Source organism: Pipistrellus hanaki (genome assembly GCF_964339955.1).
Source record: "Pipistrellus hanaki genome assembly, chromosome: 1".
Classification (NCBI taxonomy): Eukaryota; Metazoa; Chordata; class Mammalia; order Chiroptera; family Vespertilionidae; genus Pipistrellus; species Pipistrellus hanaki.
The window spans coordinates 189,542,170-189,557,358 of NC_140503.1; the positions used below are offsets into that span (position 1 = coordinate 189,542,170).

General features: G+C 52.1%; 1 protein-coding gene across 4 annotated transcripts in view; it reads right to left on the reverse strand.

Moving 5' to 3' along the window:
• The window catches only part of TBC1D1 (TBC1 domain family member 1), a 213,343-nt gene that overhangs the window by 40,484 nt on the left and 157,670 nt on the right, over positions 1–15,189 (reverse strand). The window lies entirely within an intron of this gene.

Here is a 15,189-nt window from a genome sequence, read left to right on the forward strand (position 1 = left end):
TACGTCTGAACTATAGACATCTAACAACATATAAATAGTAAGCAAACGTGTAGAAGCTGAGGAAATGTCCGAAGACGCCTGCTTATTTAAGGTGCAATACACCTTCTTCTGAGTGAGTACATTGGTAGTAGTAAGAACAGAAATTCACCTCATGCTCACTACGTATGTACAGTAATTTACTTAGCACCCGACCAACCCGAGACATAGCTGCCCGAACTATTCCGTTTTAAAGAAAGCAACCTGATACACAGGGGATGTAAGTCACGCCCAATATCACAGAGCTAGGAGCAGCAGAGCCGGGACTGGAACACAGTCTTGCTTTCATATGCATGCTCAGCCACTCTGTTACAGGTATTTGGAAAGAAGATTAAAACATATTTAAGCCCAAACCGGTTTGGCTCAGTGGATAGAGCGTTGGCCTGCGGACTGAAAGATCCTGGGTTTGATTCCGGTCAAGTGCATGTGCCTTGGTTGCAGGCATGTCCCCAGTGGGGGATGGTGTGCAGGAGGCAGCTGATTGATGATTCCCTCTCATTGATGTTTCCAACTCTCTGTCCCTCTCTCTTCCTCCCTGTAAAAAATCAATAAAAATATATTTCTAAAAAAAACATATTTAATAGCAAATAATGACAGTTACCATTAACAGATCCTCTCTCAAGTGCTGGGCATGGGACCAGGTGTGTTATGTACTCATTCAATCCTTCAATTCCAGAAGGCAGGTGGTAGCATGAAGACAACCCAAGGCTCAGAGATGCCAAGGAACTTGCCTGGGGCCATACAGCGAGTACACAGGGACGCTGGGACCCCAACCTATGTCTGCCTAACTCGGAAGCCCAGGCTTTCTGCTGGGTCCCCCACCATTCCAATGGATCCTATGGTGTCCATTTTTAAATTTTCATTTATTAGTTGAAATCTCTTTACAGTTCATGAACCTGTACCTTTCTCGAGTGCAGACTCTATGTTGCTGGTACACAATGTTACCACTCACGAATATCCACAATGCTCACACAGAGCATCCACTTGCCCGCTCTGCAACTAGCTCTGAGCGGCAGCACAGGCTCCTGTCCAAGTGGCCCCATGGACACAGCTCATCCTTGGGAACTTCTGTCTAAAATGAACCTAAACACCATCCTGGTCTGAACACAGGCCATGAAGCCCCGAGTCTCACAGTCTCACCCTAATATAATATATAATATCTCCATAATATACAATGATATACAATCTCTCCAGTGCAAGCTCCAGCACAATTCCACGTTAACGATTCATTTCCAGAACAGTCGTCGGCATCAACAGCTCATTACCTTTATCGGAATTTGCATTTATTTTCCTGCAATGAAATCAAACACGACTACAAAATATTTAATTTCCTACAACAACTTGTCCATGTGAACTCCTCTTAAAATGACTGGATTAAAAAAATTATGATGGGGGGATGGGGAATCCTGTACGAGGTATAGGACTGTCTAACCACTATGATGTACATCTGAAACTAATACAAAATACTACTGAGTGTAAACTGTAATTGGAAAATAAAATTAAAGAAAAATAAAATAAAAAATTATGGTAAGCATTAAGAAATCTTAATGATCGCTGTAGCATTTAAATGCTTATCATCACATTTCTATATATGCTTATTTCATTATGATTCTATTAAGTGAGTAAATTAAAATTCTGCTTCGTTTTGAGGTAAAAAGTTATACACAGTTCATGCATAGGTTAATGGCCAACATAAATGTAGGAATCAGAACTGTCTGAGAGTATAACATGATAATATTATAATATTATGAGAGGCAGTACAGCTCAGTGAGTAATAGGTCAGGTTCTGGAGCCGGGCTGCCTGGGTTTTAACCAAAAGTCTGCCTTTATTGATTCTGTGACCTTTAGCCAATTGCTTAACTTCTTTGTGCCTCAGTCTCCCAATCTCTCAAGTGTGAATAACAGCACCTCCTTTGTTGTGTGCTAGAGGGACCAAGTTCATACACGCCATGTAATCCACCTAAACAGGATCCAACACACAGTAAGAGTATAGTAAACTGTTAGCCGTTAGCCAGACAACTGGAAGCTCTAAGAAGACCCCACAAGGCCACCTTGTCAGGGAGGGTTCGTCCAGCACCATGCCTGGGGCCTGGCACCCAGCAGGTACTTTATAAATAACTGATGAGTAAAGGAAGAGACAAGCAGGTGCTGGGTTTGGGCATGCTTGTCATTCTTCTTTGTAGTTCCTGCATTTTCTCAATGCATGACAATCAACAATTTTTTATAATCAGAAAATTAAAGAAAAAATAGTGCAAAACTATTCTGATTTAAGTCAAAGATGGAAAAACACAAAGCCCCTAAAAGACAAATCAATTGCACAAACACCAGTACACACAGGAGCACTAGTCACTGTGGAATATGATCAGCTCTCATCCTTTTTTCAGAAGGAATCTGAGTCAGTGTTCTTGTTTCATCTCACTCTGCAGCCTGAAGTCTTCCATTTGAACCCTTTCCCTTTTTGCCTCCTTTTCCCATCGTGCCGCTGAAACTCTGCTGGACACTCAATTATGATTCAAGTTCTGCTTTATCTCATGCTGGAAGTGTTTACTCTCCCACTGGTTCACTAAAGAGTCTCGTTTCCAGTGTGACTCCCGGCTGATGAGACAGGCACCGAGGCAGCGGTGAGCGTAGCAGGTCAGTGCACTTTCACGTGTATGTATGTATGTGTGACTGTGAGTGTGAGAGTGCGTGTGTGTGTGTGTGTGTGTGTGTCTTGCACACAACCTGACAGTCAACAGAACAGTAGGTGAAGTTAACCTAAAAATTCTTTGCCATTCCTTTTTTTTTTTTTTTTTAGACATTTTTCTTAATTTTATTGTCCAATTACAGTTTACATTATTTTTTATTAGTTTCAGGTGTACAGCATAGTGGTCAAACAATCACATTCTTTACAAAGTGCTCCCCCCCGCCCCCCCCCCCCCGATATTTCCAGTACCCACCGGGTACCATGCATCATAATTACAATATATTTCCTATGCTGTACTTTACATCCCCGTGACTACTTTGTGATTACTCACTTGTGCTTTTTAATCCCTTCACCTTTTTCACTCTGTCCTTCAAGCCCCCACCCTTTCAGGAACCATCAGTCTGTTCTGTCTATGAGTCTGTTTCAATTTTGTTTGTCTATTTTATTCACAACCAAGTGAAATCATATGGCATTCTTTCCCATTCTTAAACCCTACTAATAAGACAAGGGCTCAGCTCACCCAGTCTCCTTCCTCTACACCAGTGGTCGGCAAACCACATGCGGCTCTTTGGCCCCTTGAGTGTTCTAACGCCACTTCTTCAAAATAGACTCACCCAGGCCGAAAACTGACTTCTGCGCATGGGCCACGAAGTTTCAATTGCTCTGTATGTGTGCGCCCGCACGTGGTATTTTGTGTAAGAGCCACACTCAAGGGGCCAAAGAGCTGCATGTGGCTTGCGAGCTGAGGTTTGCCGACCACTGCTCTAACTTATCTTCTCTGTCTACCGCAGCCTTTCTTCTGGGTGCCTGGAAAATTCCTGCTGCACTCCTCTCCAGTGGAGTGGAGTGGATAGAGCAGGTGTAACTCAGGCCAGCTAATGGAGCACGTTGAGGAGTTTGGGCTGTTTGGTCCACTTATTTCTGCCAACTGGGTCACCGACAAGGATCACAGGCTCTAGAAGCTTATGAAGCTCCAGCTTTTGCTATTTTCCTATTCAGAGAAACCCAATCTGCCGAGGGTCCAAGCATTGTTTGGTGATGACGACTGCGGGGTTTAAGGCATAAACTGCCTCCCTAATGTTCCCTGCTCTTGCCTTCTTTTCTTATTGTCAATCACGACTCAGTTTGCTGGGCTTTTACCACATGATGAGTCCTTGACACAAATAAGTTTGTCTGATTCTCACGAGAAAGGCGATGATATCCCCATTTCACAGACAAACCTCCAAGGTGCAGTGGGGTTTGTTTTAACTTGGCCAAGTCCGTACCACTAGTAAGAGTCAAAGTTGCAATCTCGGTGTAATTTCGCCCAAAGTAAAATGCGTGTCCAGAGCTTCTCTGACCTCTGGGTGCACAGGATCCTGAGGGCACCTTGCTAAAACCCAGACTCTGGTTCAGGGGGTCTGAGGGGAACCTGAGCATCTGGGTTTCCATCAACCTCCCGGGGGAGGCCACACTGCGATTCTCCAAACACTGAACTTGGGGCTCAAACTACATTCTCACTGTTCGTGCTCTAATGTGACCCTATGTACTTACTATCATGTCAGCGCCTCATGTTCTCTCACGGTTTCCACTAGGACACTGATCAAAAGCTGTTTCTGTCAGCTGTCTGGCCGTGTGTGAACGGAAGCCCTCACACAAGGCCTGAGCTTGTGCTGACCTTGACCAGGGTACCAAGGCCAAGTGCAGAACACAGAGGATTGCAAGTACTCATGCTAACGGCACCTCTGAATTACTCAACAGGAGCGAATCCACAGAAAAGATCGGCCAAGTAAGCCTAACCGGGAACAGCAGGGTTTCTCTGCCTCGGCACCCCTCGTGTCCTGGGAGGGACAATCTCATTGGGGGGATGTTCCGGGCGCTGTAGGAGAGGGAGCAGTAGTATCTGCCCACCCCCTGTAGTGACAATAAAAATGCCCAGACACTGCTAAATGCCCTCTGGGGAGGAAGACGGGCAAGATCACCCCCAGCGGGAATCCAATTCTCAACTTTAAAAACCTGTCACTGATGGTTGCCTACACTCAGGGAAGAGGTACACATGTACCTGCTTCGTCCTCATATATTTTATGTGGTAACAACTGCTGAAGTCACCGTTTATAGTGAACAAGAATTTTTTTAAGTATATTTTCTTTTGTTCATATTAAGAGCAGCCTAGTTACCGAATAGCTCGGTGATTTACAAGAGGGGGGACAGTTAGATATCTGTTTGTTCTAAACCTGGCCCGGCCAATTCAATCCGAGAGGGCTGTCTCCTTATCAGTGCAGAGAGATCGGGCCTGGGACAAGGCTGGCTATAGCTCTGCTGTCGCCTCTCTCACGTGCGGGCACCCGTGGGCATGCGTTTGGGGTGCAGCTCTGTGAGGTGTGTACCTGCACACACAGGGGCTGAGTGGGTCAGCTGTCAGCTGAGCACCCTGTGCTGATAGGAAGCAGCATTGGAGACTTGGACAACGTGGACGGCTGCCACCAGCTTTCACAGAGTCCTTCCCTGCACCCGGGATGGGAGGCGCTAGATCAGGGGTCCTCAAACTTTTTAAAGTGGGGGCCAGATCACGGTCCCTCAGAGAGCTGGAGGGCCGGACTATATGAACTACTAATTCCTACTGTAACACCTCGGCTGCGCTCACTGCCCAAAAAACCTGGCGGGCCGGATCAGACTCCTCTGCGGGCCGCATGTGGCTCGCGGGCCGTAGTTTGAAGACCCCTGCGCTAGATGGTCTGCGAGAGGCTGCTCTGATGTTCCCCCCATTCTCTGGAGCAGCACCGGGGGCTGGCTTCTCTTCTCGGCTGCCATTCTTGCCGGGAGACCGGCGCCCAGGGAGAGGCTGCTGGGAAGAGCATGCTCAGTGCTGCGGAGGCTGCCCGGGGTGGGCTGCCGCGGCCCAGGCCCGTTGGCCCGGTCCCTCTGCAAACAGGTACACCGTCTGGGCTCCGATCCCTCGGTGCACCGTGGAGACCACAGGCGCTGACAGACGTATGTATAAAGTCTGCAAAGCCACCAAAACAAGGGCTACGCTCCCATCAGCCTGGGGTTGGGTTTTACTATCCTGCCACCTCCTGCAATGACGAGATGCAGGATGCTTAAACTAGCAGGCGTTCAGACACAGCAGCTCCGATGGGTTCTAAGAGCTTAAAACCAGCCGTTCTCCAGAGGCCGGAGAGACCGCTGCCTCCGCTGAATCCCCGCTGGGACCTTCTCCTCAGAGCCATAAAAGTGATCCACGCTGGTGTGTCAATGTTTCTAACATCAAGTCGTTCTCCAGCGACTCTGTGCTGCATCCTCTCGAGCCTTGAACACAGACGCGTGGGGAGGAGCGTGACCTCGCCTTGTTGGTATGAACGCCACCAGCGCTGTGACCCACAGGAGAGAACGGAACATGCATATGGGCTCCTTCCCTATATTTTCATGAGACAGCGATACTGAGGTTTTTTTGTTTTGTTTTGTTTATTGTTTGTTTTTAATATTTTTTTATTGGTTTCAGAGATGAAGGGAGAGGAGCGAGAGATAGAAACATCATTGATGAGAGAGAACCACTGACCGGCTGCCTCTTGCATGCCCTCTACTGGGGATCAAGTCCAAAACCTAGGCATGTGCCCTTGATGGAATCGTGCTCTACCCACTGAGCCAAACCGGCTAGTGCAAACACCGAGTTTTTACCCACGGTTATGGACATGACATGAAGTTGCTCGCACAGACATGAGAGTAAATCACACGCTGAGTGCCCTGGAAGACAACGAAGAGACAGACCCTTCCTCTCCAGTCCTCTGGCTTTTCCTGCTGCCTCACCATGGAGCATTTTATAACTCTCTCCGGGCCCCTCTTGAAAAGCCTCATCTCCCGTGCCAAAAGAAGAGAAAATGTTTAAAATTCCGGTTATTCTAAAATCTCTGTTTTAACAACATGAACGGAGTTTTGGAAACGAGTGTTGAAACTGAGCGTTGAATCTCTGGAGGAACGTTAACGGCGACGGGACTAACATCTGCAGCATCTGCTGTGACCCACAGCTGAAAGATTTCTTACAAAAACAAAGCAACACACATCTAAGAAAGGAACAGGCAGTCCCCTCTGGATGCCGTCACACTGTTTACGAAGCACGAGTGACTAAGGGCGCCTCTGCTCCGGCAGAGCTGAGCCCCAGGGACCAGAGACCTCTGTTCCCCGCCGTGTCCCGGGCCTGGGCGTCAGCAGGGGCACAGGGAAGCCACCAACAAAGGGATCCATTAGCCCAAGACTGCTCTGAGGTCATGGCACAACCCTACCAGGACCTCTTTCCATGGTTTATGGGAAATAATCAAAGAACTTCATTACTTTTCTACAGTTATATTGTACTGTATGATGTCCACCTTTAGGAAAACAGAATTTTTAAAAAATAATATTCATTTGGTAAAAAAGAAATATTTTAAAGTTTTTGGCACCTGCTTCTAGAAGTGCAAATGTGAATAGGACACAGTCCCTTAAAATTTCAACAGGGTGCTGTCTATTGTAGCATTGTTTATAACAGCTAAGAAAGGGAAACAGCCTACCTGACTATTGACGGAAAACTGGATAAAGATGCCATGCATATATATATATATATATATATACACACAATGGAATGCTACTCAGCCAGAGAAAGGGTGAGATACTGCCATTTACAAATGTGGGTGATGGATGATCTTGAGAGCATTATTTAAGTGAAATAAGTCAGCTGGAAAAGGACCAAAATCATATGATTTTACTCATACGTAGGCTATAAAGTAGGGGTGTCGAACTCAATCAGAGAAGGGGCCAAAATCTAAAATCCAGCCTAAATCGTGGGCCGAATGGTTTACTGAACAGTCATAAACTGACAATGTCATAAACTGACAGCGGAGTGCAGTGATGACAGTGCGGTGCGGGCCACATTGCAAGGCCTGGCGGGCTGGATTTGGCCCGCGGGCCTTGTGTTTGACACATGTGCTATAAAGACAGAAAGCACAAACAAAATCACAAACACAGGCAACAGTATTGTGGTCGCCAGAGTGGAAAGGTGTGGGGGGTGAAGTGGGTAAAGGGGGTCAAATACATGGGAGCGGAAGGGAACAAGACTTCGGCTGGTAAGCACACAGATGTCAAATTACAATCCTGTGTACCTGAAATGTATGTGCTATTGTTAACCAACGTTGCCCCAATACAGCTATAATATTAAAAGCGTAATATGCAAATCAACTGTCCAGGCGACCACGCTGTGTTTCAGACGGGGAAATGACGGGGCCACTGCGGCGCCACGGAGCGGCATAAGCACAGCATACAGGTGACTCCCAATGAACCCCTCTAGAACCCCTTTTGGCAAATGGCCAGACGACCGGAAGGTGTGCATGTGGAAACAGCAGGCAAGAGTGGCCGAGCCGGGATTGCAGAAGAGCGAGCCTAACCCTGCCGGAGATGGGCTGAACGGGAGGTGAGGTTCTGTGATGGGGAGGCAAGCACACACGTTTTAAACAACAGAAGGGGCCAGGATATGCAAAACCTGGAAACAGAAGCAAGAGCCCTGCAGACGGTTACCCCTGCCCCCTCCCCCATCAGCCATTGGGGCGAGTTTCCCAGGCCCCGTGAAGACGACTCAGAGTCAGGGAGGTCGGGCGCAGCGGGGCAGGGGCTGTGACGACAGCTCGAAGGGGCGATGGGAAGGCAGCAGGGTGGTGGGCAGTGCAGGGAAGGGGATGGGATGGAGAAAGGGGGACAGCAGGTGCTCCTGGGAGCTCTGGTCGGCCGTCCAGAGCAGGGCTGTGAGAGTACAGGCCGGGCACCCAGAGCTCTGTGGTCCCCAGTGGAGGGGAGACGGTGGCTCTGAGAGTGGCGCCTACAAACGCTTGAAAAGGACCACGAAAATGCTGTAGACAGATGCATGTTTACTCAATGCCCTGCGTAAAATCAGCCTTTGCAATACAGGGCGGTCGTGTTTGCATCTGCAAGGGGAATGACAGTGAACTTTCTGAGAAGGCGGGAGGTCAGAGCTCTTGTGTCTTGTTTAAAAACAACAAAACTATAAAGAGGAACAAATGTCCAGCCTTAGCTGGAGTATAAAACACTGACCTTTGCCACTCCGGTCACACCACTCACATAACACCGAATTTATATATATATTATTGATTTTTTATAGAGAGGAAGGGAGAGGGATAGAGAGCTAGACACCGACCAGCTGCCTCTTGCACACGCCCTACTGGGGATGTGCCCACAACCAAGGTACATGCCCTTGACAGGAATCGAACCTGGGACCTTTCAGTCCGCAGGCCAATGATCTATCCACTGAGCCATACCGGTTTTGGCAACACCGAATTTCAAACTGTGGTCCTTGCAGCTTTCTGGGGAACCTTGCGGGGCAGGGAGGGGAGGCACCGCACAGAGAGGCCCTGGCTCCGGGCCAGCGGGACGTGTGTGCGGGTGTGTCCGGGACTCCCCACACCCCAGCACCCGGTGCTCGCCTCCTGCCTTCTGGACTGCGGGGGAACGGTCAGCACGTGAGGGAACACAGAAACTTAGGGCTGAGAAGGGCACTGGGAGGTTGCTGAGCTCCACCCCACCTCCCTTCCCAGATGAAGCCCTGAGACTCAAAGAGTAACCAAGTCCCGTGGCCTGACACGGCGCGCCAGGCAGCATGCTACGCAGGCACCACGGACTTCGTCCTCACAACCGCCCGAGCAGCGAGGGCTGTTTTGATCCCTGCATGGTCAGGCCTGAGACCAGAGCTAACTAGTTGGTGGATCCAGCACTGGAACTCAGATGCCAGGCTGGCTCCTGCCAGGGCCTGGGGGTGGTGCGAAGGAACGCAGAGGGAAAGGAGGAGGCACCTGATCGCATCAGCACTGCCACCTACCAACCAGAAACTAAGCGAGCGCTCGGCCTCGCTGTGCTTGGTTTCCCCCCTCAGGGACAGCACCACCGCCCACAGCCTGGCTGCAGGGGTGAAATGAGAAATCCCGGAGAGCACTGAGGCAGGGCTGAGTGTCTCTCACCGCCATGAATGTACTCCAACCCGGCCAGATCTTTCCGCTGGGTGGACATCTAACAAGCAGGCTAGGGCTGGGATAAAAAAAGAACACTGGGGGAGACAGACACTCACTCCATGAAGAAAATAACACGCTGTCCCTGGGGTCCCTCCAACAATAGGAGGCCCCTGGTCACGGCCTCAGAGTGTCCAGGACCTGTGGTCACAGGGGCGTGGAGGCCCCTGAGCCTGGAGAGGGCTGGCCGCTCTCACAATGGCTGGAATGTCCTTTTGGCCTTTCTTTGTCTGGCTGACTCCCTTCCTCCTCCTTCAGAGCTCAGCCCCAAGGTCAGGCCCTCGGGGACGGCCCCTCCAGCCTCCCTGCCGGGCCAGGTCCTGCAGCCTCTCCCCACCCCCATCCCAGGCAACCCCAGCGAGCTCCATGGTTCCTGAGAACGGCATCCAGGGCTGACAATCACTCCCCTGGGCACAGATAATATTCACAGGAGGCGCCCAGAGAAGCAACAGATCACGCAGCCTGGAGCGTCTTGGAAAAGACAAAGTAGACCTCGTGAGATTCCAGGCACAAGAGGCTGGAGCTCACTCTTGTGGACAGTTTTAGTCTTACTTTATGCAGAACGTACAACTTGACATATATCTCTATATAAGTATCTGGTATATATACATATACATACATATATATATATATACACACATTATTAAAGCTTGATAAAAAGAAAAAAGAAAAAAAAAATCACAATACAAGGTGTTAAGCACCCCTCTGATCCATCATTCATGTAATTCATCCCGAGAACAGTGATGAAATGAGACCAACTTTGCCCCCAAGGAGACAGCTGAGGAGGCCACCACCGGGACAGGCCAGAGTGAGAAATGGCAGAGCAGCTGCGGGGGAGGGGCGTACAGAGGGCCGCGTGGGGGACCTGCCTCTGGAAGTGCTAAGCCCAGCCTGACCCTCTCATGGGGGGAGGGGAGGAGCAGTGGGGGAGGGAATGGCCAAGCCCCAGTCCCAAAGGGTGACCAGGACGTAGACTGCCAGAGAGAGAGAAAGAGAGAGAGAGAGAGAGAGAGAGAGAGAGAGAGAGAGAGAGAGAGGGAGAGAGAGAGAGAGAGAGAGAGAAGGTCCCTCCTTGTGAAGTGCAGGAATGAAAACAGAACATACTGATGGATTCAGAAAGTCCAAGCCGTCCCTAGGACTCTGAGAAAGCCTGAGTGCTCGGGGGGGGGGGGAAGAGCAGGTGGAGGAGGGGGGAAGGGGAGAGGGCACAGATGGTGAGAAATGAGTCCGGTCCCACCGTGAAGGGCCTCCTGTGCCCAGCGAGGCCGCCGCCCTGACACAGCCCCAGAGATGAGGAGGCAGGACGAGGAGCCGTGAAGTCCTGATCCTGAGAGCCAGGGAGCCTTCACTGTGTGGGGACGGACCCACACGCAGCCCTCTGACCTCATCTGGTGGATTTTTAAAAGGTGCCAGGCCACCCAACAGCCGTCATTTACACTGCTGACTCTCCATGCCTGGGCCTCACTGAGGGTGAGGGTAAGGAGGACAAGCTGTCTCCCGACACCCTCCCAGGGCAGCCCGGGCCGCCACGAGCAGAGCCAGGCCGCGAGTCCGGCTCGGGGAGCAGCCCTCGGAGTGTGGTCTCGGGCCAGCGCCCTCAGCGTCACCTGGCCGCTCGTCAGAACCCCGGCTTCCCGGCCCCACCTCAGACCTTCTGCACCCCAACCTGGGGCGGGCCCAGCCACTGGAATCCCGGGGCGCGCGGAGGTTTCAGAACCCCGGCCTTTGGCATTCTTTTCAGCCACTTTACTTTAGGTGACAGGTTCGTCTTAATGGTGGTTTCATATTACATAGGGAACCTGCCTTCTAAACAAACTATCTCAAATTAATTAAGCCATGACTGCATCCGTCATGGATGACCTCACCATTAAATAAAATTTTAAAAGGTACATCTTGCCGTTAAAATACCAACCACGCCTAGTTTGTCTCTTTGTCCAAGACAACTCTTTAAACTGACATGAAGGCTCTCAGAAAGCGGTCCCTCCCTGTGGGCCCACATCGGCTGCCCCCAGGAGTATGCTGATAATCAGCTTCCTTCCAGAGAACTTCCCAGCATGAACATGAAGAGTCGGAAACACAGACTGATAAGCCACCGACACAAACAGAAAAACATACTGCTGCAAGCGAGGTCACGATTTCCCAACTCGTGCTGTTTAACCCTCTGCAGAGAAGCAGGGCATTCATCACAGCCCAGAGGCTCCCAGCACCCCCTCCTCCCAGCACCTCCTCCGTGGGGCCCCCTCCTCCCAGCACCTCCTCCTCCCAGCACCTCCTCCATGGGGCCCCCTCCCGCAGTGCAGCCTGCAGTGCAGCCCCAGGAGCCGGGCAGGGAGGCGCTGGGCTCACTTCCCGCCGAGGCAGGCGAAGAAGCCCAGAGGGGAAGCCAGTGTCCCCGCCTTCAGCCCTCCCGAGCACAGCAGCACAGGGTCCTGGGGGTCAGAGGCCTGGGAAGAGCAGAGAGAGCTTCTGACCTGCACCCCACGCTCTGCCATGAAACGAGAGCTTCCGAACGACACCCCAAGGGGGTCTCCTTTGGCAGAGCCCATGCCGGGCGGGCACGGTGGGAACGGAGCTGTTAGGCAGCTCGGCTGCTGTGAGCACCTGTCACAGACCAGCGGCTTCAACAGCAAGCGTTTCTTTCTCCCGGGGCTGGCGGCCGAAGTCCTAAGGCAGGGTGCCTGGGAAAGGCCCTCTTCCTCCGGCCTCCCCTGGCCGTATCCCCCCCACGGCAGGGGGAGAGCGAGCTCCGGTCTCCTCTTCTTACTCCAATGCACTGGCCCATCCCGGGGGCTCCACCCAGGATCCCATCCAAACCTAATCCCCACCTCCGAGGGCCTACACGTCAGGCTTCAGGGCTACAACATGGGGATCAGGTGGGGACAGCACTCCGTCCGCAGCAGGAGCATATGTGGTTCTAACCACATGTGTCAAACACAAGGCCCGCGGGCCAAATCCAGCCCGCCAGGCCTTGCAATGTGGCTCGCACCGCGCTGTCATCACTGCACTCCGCTGTCAGTTTATGACATTGTCAGTTTATGACTGTTCAGTAAACCATTCGGCCCGCGATTTAGGCTGGATTTTAGATTTTGGCCCCTTCTCTGAGTTCGACACCCCTATTAAGGTGACCAGACGTCCCGCTTTTGACGGGACAGTCCTGATTTTCAACAATTTGTCCCGCGTCCCGCAGCATTTTTTGGAAAGAATCAGGACTTTTTTTTTTTTTAATATAATATATTTTATTGATTTTTTTACAGAGAGGAAGAGAGAGAGATAGAGAGCTAGAAACATTGATGAGAGAGAATCATAGATCAGCTGCCTCTTGCACACCCCTTACTGAGAATGTGCCCGCAACTAAGATACATGCCCTTGACCGGAATCGAACCCGGGACCCTTCAATCCACAGGCCGACGCTCTATCCACTGAGCCAAACCGACTTTGGCAGAATCGGGACTTCTTTAAAACACCATGGGACGTGGGACAAATTGTTGAAAATCGGGACTGTCCCGCCAAAAGCGGGACATCTGGTCACCTTATTCTAAGCCGGCCCCTGACTCCATCTTACCGCGGCAGGTCTGGTTTAACGTTTTATGGGGCCTCTGCACACTCTCCTTAAACAAGTCAGTCTGCAGCAGAGCACAAAGAAACGTTTTGAAAGCACAGGTGACAAGGTTTTATTGTGGCCGAAAGGAACAGGATGGCGTGTTTGAGTCTTGAGGGCCTGGCAAACTTCAGATTTTTTTTTTTTCCCAGGGAGAGGGGAGACCAGGAGGCCAGAGAGAGGGACGTGCTGGAGCAATTACCAAGGCACTCAGCTCAGAGCCACCCTCCTGAACTCACAGCACCGTGTCATGGAGGTGGCAGCTTCCCTGTGCCGCCCGGCGGCATCTCTGACATACTGGGTCCTGGGGTAGGACGGAGAGGTGGACTGTCCTCTGTCCACCGGTTACCCCACTTTCTCTCCCTGCCTGCTTCCTGGTCACACAGGACAGCACCTTGCTCGGCGGCAGGAGGCACATTCAGGATGGCACTGCCATCCCCACGCGTGGCAGCCCACCAGCCGGCAGACACATCACACACATGCGCTGCCAGGTCCCCGGGTATTGGCAGAGGCAATGCCAGTGCCTCACTTGTAAGCCCACCTTCTAACCGAAATCCCTCGCGCCCCCGTAAGATGATGGAAGAGAGAGAGAGAAAAAAAAGGAGAACTCAGCAGCCTCCAGACATGAGGCAAACGCAGGCTTTCAATATAAAACCTGGGAAAATGCATTCAAGGCAAGAAAGCAATTAAGGTCCACGCGTCGAGAAATAGTTCCCACCAGACGTTTAGAACTCAGATGAGTAGACACAGCGTGTTTAATTTGTACTTAAATGATACGTAAGAAGCTCCGGGTGGGAAAGGAACGTTTTATCTTCATAAAGTTGTAGCCCCAAATCCTTGCGGTTCATGCCACAGAACAGCATTGCATGGATAGAAGGCAAGGATGAAAACGCTGCAGAGGACCGAGAGGCTCCGCCCCTGTCTGCAGCAGCTCTCCCAGGTGAACCCTGGCCAGGCCCCGCACCTCCCACCCTGTCTTCTCCCTCGGTGCGTTCTCCTCCCCTCTGCTCCTTCACCCAGCAGGGAGTCCCGTCCGCCCAGCCCTCGTACAGTGCTTTGCGTACAGCTGTGCACGCGAGGTCTCTGTGAGTTCAGTAGCAAACGTACACGGCCTCTTCCTGTCACAGGCAGGGGATGTCTCATTATGCAGAGTTTGGACTTTCACTAGAAGTGCCTTTCGCTATTAGTACCCTGATGCTGACGGCAACGGCCAAGTTAGAGAAAGAACCGGTGAGGGACAGAGGGCAGCCGCTGCGGCCTTGGAGGGCGAGGTGAAGTGAGGCGCCGGAGGAGGGGGAGGAGGAGGAAGGCAGGGGGAGGAGGAGGGAGGCAGGGGGAGGAGGAGGGAGGCAGGGGGAGGAGGAGGGAGGCGGGGAGGAGGAGGGAGGCAGGGGGAGGAGGAGGGAGGCAGGGGGAGGAGGAGGGAGGCAGGGGGAGGAGGAGGGAGGCAGGGGGAGGAGGGAGGCAGGGGGAGGAGGAGGAGACAGGGGGAGGAGGAGGGAGGCAGGGGGAGGAGGGAGCCAGGGGGAGGAGGAGGGAGGCAGGGGGAGGAGGGAGGCAGGGGAGAGGAGGAGGGAGGCAGGGGGAGGAGGAGGAGGCAGGGGGAGGAGGAGGGAGGCAGGGGGAGGAGGAGGGAGGCAGGGGGAGGAGGAGGAGACAGGGGGAGGAGGAGGGAGGCAGGGGGAGGAGGAGGGAGGCAGGAGGAGGAGGGAGGCAGGGGGAGGAGGAGGAGACAGGGGGAGGAGGAGGGAGGCAGGGGGAGGAGGAGGGAGGCAGGGGGAGGAGGAGGGAGGCAGGGGGAGGAGGAGGGAGGCAGGGGGAGGAGGAGGAGGCAGAGGGAGGAGGAGGGA